Source organism: Alligator sinensis, unplaced genomic scaffold, assembly GCF_000455745.1.
Source record: "Alligator sinensis unplaced genomic scaffold, ASM45574v1 scaffold417_1, whole genome shotgun sequence".
Lineage (NCBI taxonomy): Eukaryota > Metazoa > Chordata > Crocodylia > Alligatoridae > Alligator > Alligator sinensis.
In genome coordinates this window covers 49,900-58,299 of record NW_005842433.1, presented here as the reverse complement: position 1 = coordinate 58,299, position 8,400 = coordinate 49,900, and the positions used below count along the sequence as shown (strand labels likewise).

Here is an 8,400-nt window from a genome sequence, read left to right as displayed (position 1 = left end):
AATGTACTTTCTATTCTTCCCTTATAATTGTATAGCTATATTTCAATTAGGAATTGTACAGGAACTTGAGGGAAGAATTGATTCAAAAGACAGACTTACTATGCTGCAATTCCAACCTCATTGTATTGGCACTAGATAGCTCTACATATGCTATAAAAAGGTTGTATCTTCCTAAAATCAGAGATAAGGTGAAATATATATTTTACTGTCTGTCACTGAATGTGGGAAAGGTTGGTTTCTGTCTTTGGAGATCAGGGTTGGAGCCAATGGCCTGAGTGCATCAGCTTGGAACGGCACAGAGCAAGGGAGAGGGCATGTAAGGCAAACTTCCCTCACACAAGTACAGTCCTGTTATTGATATCTATTAAGTACAGTCATGCCAACTTTCATGATCGTTGGTGTTGTTATATATATAAAAGAAAAAACTCAGTTTTTCCCATTCCCAAAGCACAGACTTTAAGAACAACACCCAAAATCATGACAGTCAGCAAGACTGTAGGTAGTTAATAGATTCACAGTCTTGTTGGGTTTGTAAGTTCCTTGTACTCCACCAGAAACCAGGGCTGTACATGGCTGCCCAGAGCCCAGACAGAAAGTGGGCCCCAAAATGGTGAAAATTATTATTATTATCTTCATTATCTCTGGTGAAGGTGGGGAGGGCAATACTCAAAGTTCACCCAGGGCCACCAGAAGTCTAGGTAAGGTGCTGCCAGAAACATTCCCCGCAGAAAGGAAAGCTCCTTAATTGGAACTTGTGGAGTTTGTTCTGTATGTTTGTCTCTGGGAGCACAACACCCAGTGCTAGATGTGGGAATGCCCTCACCTACTATTAAAAAGCTGATCTCCATGGAATGGAACATGCTGGTTATCTAGGCATGAAGTGACAGCTCACAATGAGATGTGACATTCTATTTCAGAAGAAATCCCTATGAAAATCCTTATTTATCTATTAGATTATTCATGGTAAAGAATGTAGAGGTGCAGTGTGCAGGGTGTGTCCCCAATCCCACAGAACGAGTGCCCCTTTGAAATGAGCAGTCACGCTCATTTACGGCTGACGGTGCCTGAGTCTAGCCTGACAAGTCTGGCAGAACTGCTGCTCATGCAGTTCTTTAACCTTGTCTACAAAATACATTCTCTACCATGCCCCACCCAGCCCTTTTTTTCTGCACAGCAAGTTTTTTTTATTTTGAAAGAAGGATTTACTGACATTTACTGGAATTAAGTGGAATAATTTAAAGGAGGAATCTTGGTCCCACTGAAGTCAATGGGAGTTTCACCATTAACCCTAGAGTAGTCAAGCTTTTTACCATAGGAATCCAATGAATTTTGACAGGGAAATTTGTTCCCAATTTCCCTGGTGATATGATTCATGTCTCTTAAAAGCTTCATTTAAAAAAAAATCAGAAACAACCTGTTTTTTGCTGCTTAAAAGATATATCACCAAATGACAGAAACCGTGTCAGATTGGTAAATAGGTGACACTTTTTTGTGTACAATGCGTTTTTGCTGTAGGCTCTACGATTTTGTTGCTAACTTTGTAAAGATTGAAAGTGACACTTGGCTCAATGTGTCCCATATTCAGGGTTAAGAATACTGTTCTGAAGTTCCTACTTGTCCATGTACCTATTATTACTGTGCACATGCCAGAATACATAATAGTCTTTTATGTTTCTCTATGGGAGTCAGAAGAGAGGACTAATGGTCTGTAGCCATACCACCCTAAAACTATGATCTCTTCTGTGTGCTCATAATAAACGGGATTGATGTTGGACAGCAGACCTTACTGCAGCAGCCAAGGCTTGCTCGAAACTGTGTTGGTAATTGAAATGATACTTACCACTTTGCAAGAGCTATATTGTGGTTTTAGACATGCCCATTCTTTTTCATGTGATGCAGACTCAATGCCCTTGAAGTCTGTACAGTATTCTTCACAATCATAAGGAAACTAATCTTGATATTTTTGCCAAATTCTAATTTAGATAACTACATTCTGCCAACCTGAGTTCCCCCTTTCTGTTTTAATCAGTCATCTGTCTCCATTGCTGCTAAGACTCTTGCAGTGATATATAGGTATTCTCCTCAATGGTTATGCATGGCTGCTATCTACTGCAGATCAAGTGCCATATTGAAATCTCAGGTGATTGTGAAGTGATTCCTTCATAAAGTGGTTTGGAATTGTGTGAAATGAAAGTTACTGTGGTATAAACATTTCAGATATTTATTTCTCAAGAGAATTGCAGATACAGAGTTAATCTGTACAGCACTAAATACAGGTCAGCTCTGCTTTCTCTTTCTGAATCCTAGATGTCTCCAGGCTTAACATAATGAAACGTGATTGATAGAAACAGTAATGAAACAAGTTGCAACTCTGCACTGAGATTTTTCATGAAATCCCTCCTGATCTCCACCTTCTTCCTCTAGAGGGGCTGTAGGCCATGATGGTAGTTTAAATGAAAAAAAGACAGGAACTAAACTAAAAATGTTCAACAAACTTATCTTCACTTGAGCATATGAATGTGCCTAGCTGGCTGTAAGACCTGACAACTTAAGCAGTCTAAAATGCATCAAATATGTAGTCCTGAACAATTCCTTTATTTCCAAAGGGTTTAGCAACATGAGTCTTGCTGAGCAACTCTTTGCTTTTACCTGCACATATGGATGTAGTTATGCCAGTTTTGCTTGTTCTTCCCCAAGTGAAATCACCTAAAACCGGGTGGGGCAATTCTTCATAAAAATTGGATCCAGCTAAGAGTTGAATTCTGTGGCTGAGCCAATGGAAGTAATACAGATCCTACATAAAAAAACCTGCTTGATTGATGATTGACTCTTTAATGTCATGGGGTGTTCCAAACAAGATGCCACCCAGCAATGAACATGAATCATTTAATAGAGAGAACATTTAATACATCGCCATATAGATAGGTGGCCACTGACTAGTCTTTCATAATTCACAGGCTTTAGTGACAGAAGTAGAAGAAGGCAGGATAGATTTGAACCTTATAGACTAACTAAATCATAGCACTAACTTTTGTGAACTGGAGCTCACTTCATCAGAGGCTGTAGAAGAATGAGACATCTATTCACTACCGTGTTTTCCTGCTTCATGGGTCCTGTAGAAAACCAACCAGGACTGTATTTGTAACTACCAGGGGTCCTGGTTTTCCCTGACTAAAAATCACAAATTCTCTGAGAAAAAAAATTGTAAATCTGTGCATGGGGTTGGGGCAGGGGTGGGGGCAGGCTGCCTCCTGTGGGCTCAGGCTCCCCACCCTGCTGCCCTCCCCCACAGCCTCTGCAGCCCAGCAGAGGAGACTTGGTGCTGCAGGGCAGAGCAGGGCCATGTGGGAATCTCTTTGCCACTGCAAGCTCCACACTGCCCTGGTGAGGTGCCCCCTGCCAGCGTGGCATCAATGAGGGGCCACAACCCCATGTTGTTGCCCCCACTGCTGCCATGAATGCAGGGGATGCCACACCAGGGCAGCTTGGAGCTCACAGCAGCAAGCAGCTTCATTGCATGGCCCTGCTGTTCCCTGCAGTGCTGGGTCACACCCGCTGGGCTGCAGAGGCCCCAGGGGAGAGCAGCACGCCGGGAGCCCGAACCTGCAGTGGGCAGCCCACACCCACCCCCGCCCTGTGTATAAATCTGGGGGGCATGGGTCCCCCATGTCCCGCAGGAGTGCACCCAGTGGTAGGAAGCCAGCTCTCCCTGTCCCCAAAATGAGCCACCCACTATTTGCTAGGGCCCTGTGGCCATGCATTGCAGCCCCAGGCCCCAGCCATATAGCAGCCCCAGCCCTCCCTCCCTTCCTATGGGGACCTCAATCCCCCACTCACCTCTCCCCCGCCTTACCTGCAGGAGCTGCTCTCCAGCTTGCCTGGTGGCCATGTGCATATACATTCACGGGGTACCCCCTGCCTGCTCGCCCTCTTCCCGCTCCCTCTCAGCCCCTTGCATGCTGGAACTCTGCCAGCCTACACAGAGCTCTTTGCAAAATTGCAAAATCCATGAGTTTCTCTGTTAAAATGAGAAATCTGCAGGTTCCTCTGGTAAAGGGGGAATCCACATTTTTATCCATTTTCCTGTGGGAAACAGAAAACCTGGATCCCTAGTAATTACTGCCTTGAGAAAGTGACTGATCTGAGATATACATGTTGCATAATGAATTTCCACAAAAATTCCCCAATGAACTTCTGTGACACCGTTTTTGTTTTTAGGGACTTCTGAAAGGATGGTGTACACATATGAGAAGAATCAGCACACATACCTGCTTGTGTGACCTAGGGGTGTGTGTGCTGACTTCAGACCCAAAGAGTTGCAAGTTAAAGCCTGGGTGTGGGCCCAGACTCCCAGCTGGACCCCCACAGCCGTTTTTCACACCAGGGTGGCCAAGTGGTTAAGGTGTTGGACTTAAGATCCAATAGATATATATCTGTGTGGGTTCAAACCACACTCCTGGTAACAGCTGTTTTCACGAGCAAGTCCAAGGAGGTGATCCTCCCCCTCTATGCCACAGCTGAAGTACTGCATCCAGTTCTGGGTGCTGCACTTCAGGAGGGATGTGGACAGCATCAAGAGGGTCCAGAGGAGGGCCCCTCGCATGATTAGGGGGCAGCAGAGCAGGCCCTATGGGGAGAGGCTATGGGACCTGGACCTGTTCAGCCTTTACAAGAGAAGGCTAAGAGGGGATCTAGTGGCTGTCTATAAACTTACCAGGGGGGACCAGAGGGGAATGGGTGAGATCCTGAGCACCTCCTGGAGTAATAAAGAATAATGGCCACAAGTTGATTGGGAGTAGGTTCAGGCTAGACATCAGGAGGCACTACTTCACAGTCAGGGCAGCCAGGATCTGGCTCCTACCTTAGGGGTCTTTAAAAGGAGGATTGATAACTACCTAGTTGGGGTCATATGAGTCCAGTATTCATTCCTGACCAGAGCAGAGGTTGGACTTGATGATCTGCTCAAGTCCCCTCTGACCCTACATCTATGAATCTATGAGAAATCAGACCTTCCCCTTTCCTCCTCAGACCCTTGAGAGTTAAGAGCAAAGTAGATTATTCCAAAAAAAATCAAGTAGGTTATTTTGCTTAATCTTTCAGTAATTCTATGGAAATGCTGGATTTATCAATGCTAAAGGAGAGCTGGTGTGATATGGTAATGTTTGGGTCCACTTGCTGGAAAGATGTTCATTACTTTATCCTAAATTAAATGGGTACTATAGGGTGAAGATTTTTGTTAATTGTTCTGATAAGAACTTCCTCCTCAAAGGCCTCATGTATCAAGCATGAACACAAAGTAAATAATGGCAGCTTGCTGGTTGTTGATGCAGAGTCCAGGCAATAGTGGCAGCTCATTTTGTAGGCTCCTTGGGAGCTGCCCTGGGGTCCTATTTGCCCCCATCCCCACTCCCACCCCCCTTCACCCCAGATAAGCTCCTGTGTACAGGGATGGAGAAGCATGGTTCTGAACCTACTGGTTGGGACAACATTCACCTTGTAATCTGGTCTCTGCAAGGTATAATTGGGTCTTTCAGTTTAAACAGCCATTGGAGAAAATACCTCTAGCCCTTGGAGAAATGATTGGACTTGTGGTTCCTACCTCCAAATCACTTGGCTATAGAGCCAAGCTCCATTTGCTTTCTTTCTCTGATCCAGTGGGTAGCAAGAGTTACAGTGGCTTAGTTTTAACAGGAAGGGTGGAGACCACTTCTGTTCTGGAATCAGCTATACAGAATTCTCCTGGGTTTAAATTCCCTCTGGCAAAGGAGGGACCTGGATTTCCTACATCCAGAATGGAAGCTTTAATTGCAGGCTGTTGTAAAAGGAGGGAAGATGGTTCCCACCTTTAAAGATGGTTTGCTGCTTGGTTTGAGAGGTTGAGGGTACTTTACCTTTAAAAAAAGGGTTAGGAGCTGTGGATTTCAAGTAGATGGAGACATATTTCTTCAGCCTTGAGGAAGGCACCCCAGCCCTGGAGAGGTTGGAACGTAGGACAAGCCCTTTCATAATTTCCCTATGAGCTAGGTCCAGAACATGTAGTTTGGATCGCCATTCTGAGACCCCCAACTGTCCCTTTGCATTTTATAAAGACCCTGGATACCTAACAGCGGGTCTGGATTATTCTACTCGGGGGGCAGAGGGCAGGCAGAAGAGACCACAATTGTGATACTTTAGTCTTTTATTGGATCTTAAAACAACTACTCAAGGTTACAAAAGGGAATTGGTGGCAAAGCAGTGAATAATACCTATGTTCCCAGCAAGCATGGAAACCACTGGACCAGGTCTCCTCCAGGTAGACTGGCACTGGTACCTAAACTAACTCTGATATCTGCATGCTACAATGCAATTATGGCAGCAACAAGGCAGTGATAAATGTAAACCTTATACTTCCCTTTGCTTTGGCCAGGCTGTCCTCAGCTAGCAATTAGCCAGAAGGAGGCCAGGAAATATAGGGTGTGGCAGAAGTAACAACTGAAACATTTCAAAGGCCTTTGAAACATTTCCTTTGAAACAGTGCCAAAAGCAGCTGAAGCACTCCAAAACAGGACCTCTTTAAATGAAGTCTGTTATGAAGTATTCAGTTCTTGTTATGTTGGTACAGGAAAAGGGAGACCCATAAATCCTCCAGAGTCCCACAGTGCTCTGCTCTCCACCTCCACCCTTTCCATGGGGAAGTAAGGACGAGCCAAGTGGACAGTAGGCAGTCAGACTGCCAGCAGATTGTGCAGCCACTGATTCCCACCCCCTAGTCACAGCTGCTCCAGTACTCAGAGCCCTGTCATGCCACCAATGCCAGGCTCTTCTGCCTCTGTCCATGCTATCGCTTCACTCTGAGAGAGGAGGAGAGAAAGAAAGGAAGAAAGGAAGGAGAGGTAGAAGGGATTGGGACGGGAGAGTCAAACTGCAGGTCGTGGAGATCTGGGAAGCCCCCACAGTTGCTTCCTACCCCCATTCCTCCAGAGATAACCTCTGGAAAACTGTGGCTGCATGCAGCTGCTGGAGCTTAAAACATTTCAGGTTGGGGGAGACACCATGGAGGCCATACCTATTTTTCTTGGCTGAAACATTTCCATTTTGAAGCACTTCAAAGTGTGTTGTCACTTGGAAACATTACAATTGTTACTTCTGTCTGCACCTACAGACGATTTGTTAGCCATCCGTCATCCCATGTCACAAACTTAAGTGTTACAGCTTATGTCATCAGCAAACTGGGGAAATTATACCTTCCTGTAGATCTCTTCTATGCCAAATAAGAATGGACTACAGGATGATTCAATAGCTTTTTCTAGACCTTATTGGAACTAAATATACAGATATTATTGTCCATGTAATTCCAAGGAAGATAGGAATTTCAGTCACCCGCTGCATACACATGCTAAGCCTCTAAGCGATGCTGACAGATATTAACCAAAAAAAAAGAAAAGAAAAAGAACAAGGGCAGGACTGGACAAGTTCTTTAATTATACTTTACAGGCTGAAATGAAATTTGCTGTTAGGAGAAACTGAACAGAGTCAAGTACTAGGATGTGTTCTCAAAGGATGCAAACCGAAGGATTCCAGAACATGCAGCGTTCTCATTTGAAGTAGCAGGACTATAATCTACTAGTGCAGTATAGAAGTTAAGTAAAAGTGAGAAGACCAATAGGGTTTAATCTGTACAGGGCTACCATTGGTAACACTGGATTTCTTTCATTTATATCAAGTCAGCTGTGTTACCAGGGAAAATGCACAGTGCATCCAAGAGAGGTTGCAGTTAAATGAGCCTGTCTTGGCAAAACTAATTCTGGTTGGAAGAATCAGGCCAAACTGTAAAATTTAGCAAAGAGCATAGTGCCTCAAACTTCCTTACCCACCTCCTCATTAATCCAACATAGTAGCAACTTCACCAATTGGCAAAAAGTTGTCTCAGATTATTACTATGTTTTGTAACCACCACCTACCTCTTCTTTGACTAGGTCTCTGATTTTTCCAGAAGAATGCTCTTCTTCTGGGCACCCCATCTCTCTAGTTCCATGTTATATTCTATTTAGATAGCCTCTGAACAGGTCTAGATGTGTTTGTTATTCCCATTTAAATTTCCTAACAAGTTCTTCACTGCATTCAATGTGTCAGGGAAGGACTATGAGTCTCTTTAGCACTAGAGACACAAACAGTTCCAGAATCCTTCTTGTCTTGAACACAATCTTGCCTAAATTCTGAGACACCCTTTGGAGAGTTACTTGCATGTCCAATATTTTGGAAAGGAAGTGGGGAATTAGTCTACAAACCTGCCTCTGTCTGAATTCCAATTCCCATTTTTTCTTACCCAAACTAGTTAAATAACCTCCTATGCCCATATACAATTAACATCGATCAGGCTGTAGCAGCTAATCAAACGAAAGAAAAGGCCTTTGCCTAGTG

General features: G+C 44.2%; 1 non-coding gene across 1 annotated transcript; it reads left to right on the top strand.

Annotated features, from left to right (window-relative positions):
- Positions 1 to 4,379: 4,379 nt before the first annotated feature.
- TRNAL-UAA lies at positions 4,380 to 4,462 on the top strand. The gene has a single exon. It is a non-coding gene; the product is annotated as a tRNA-Leu (tRNA).
- The last annotated feature ends 3,938 nt before the right edge of the window (positions 4,463 to 8,400 follow it).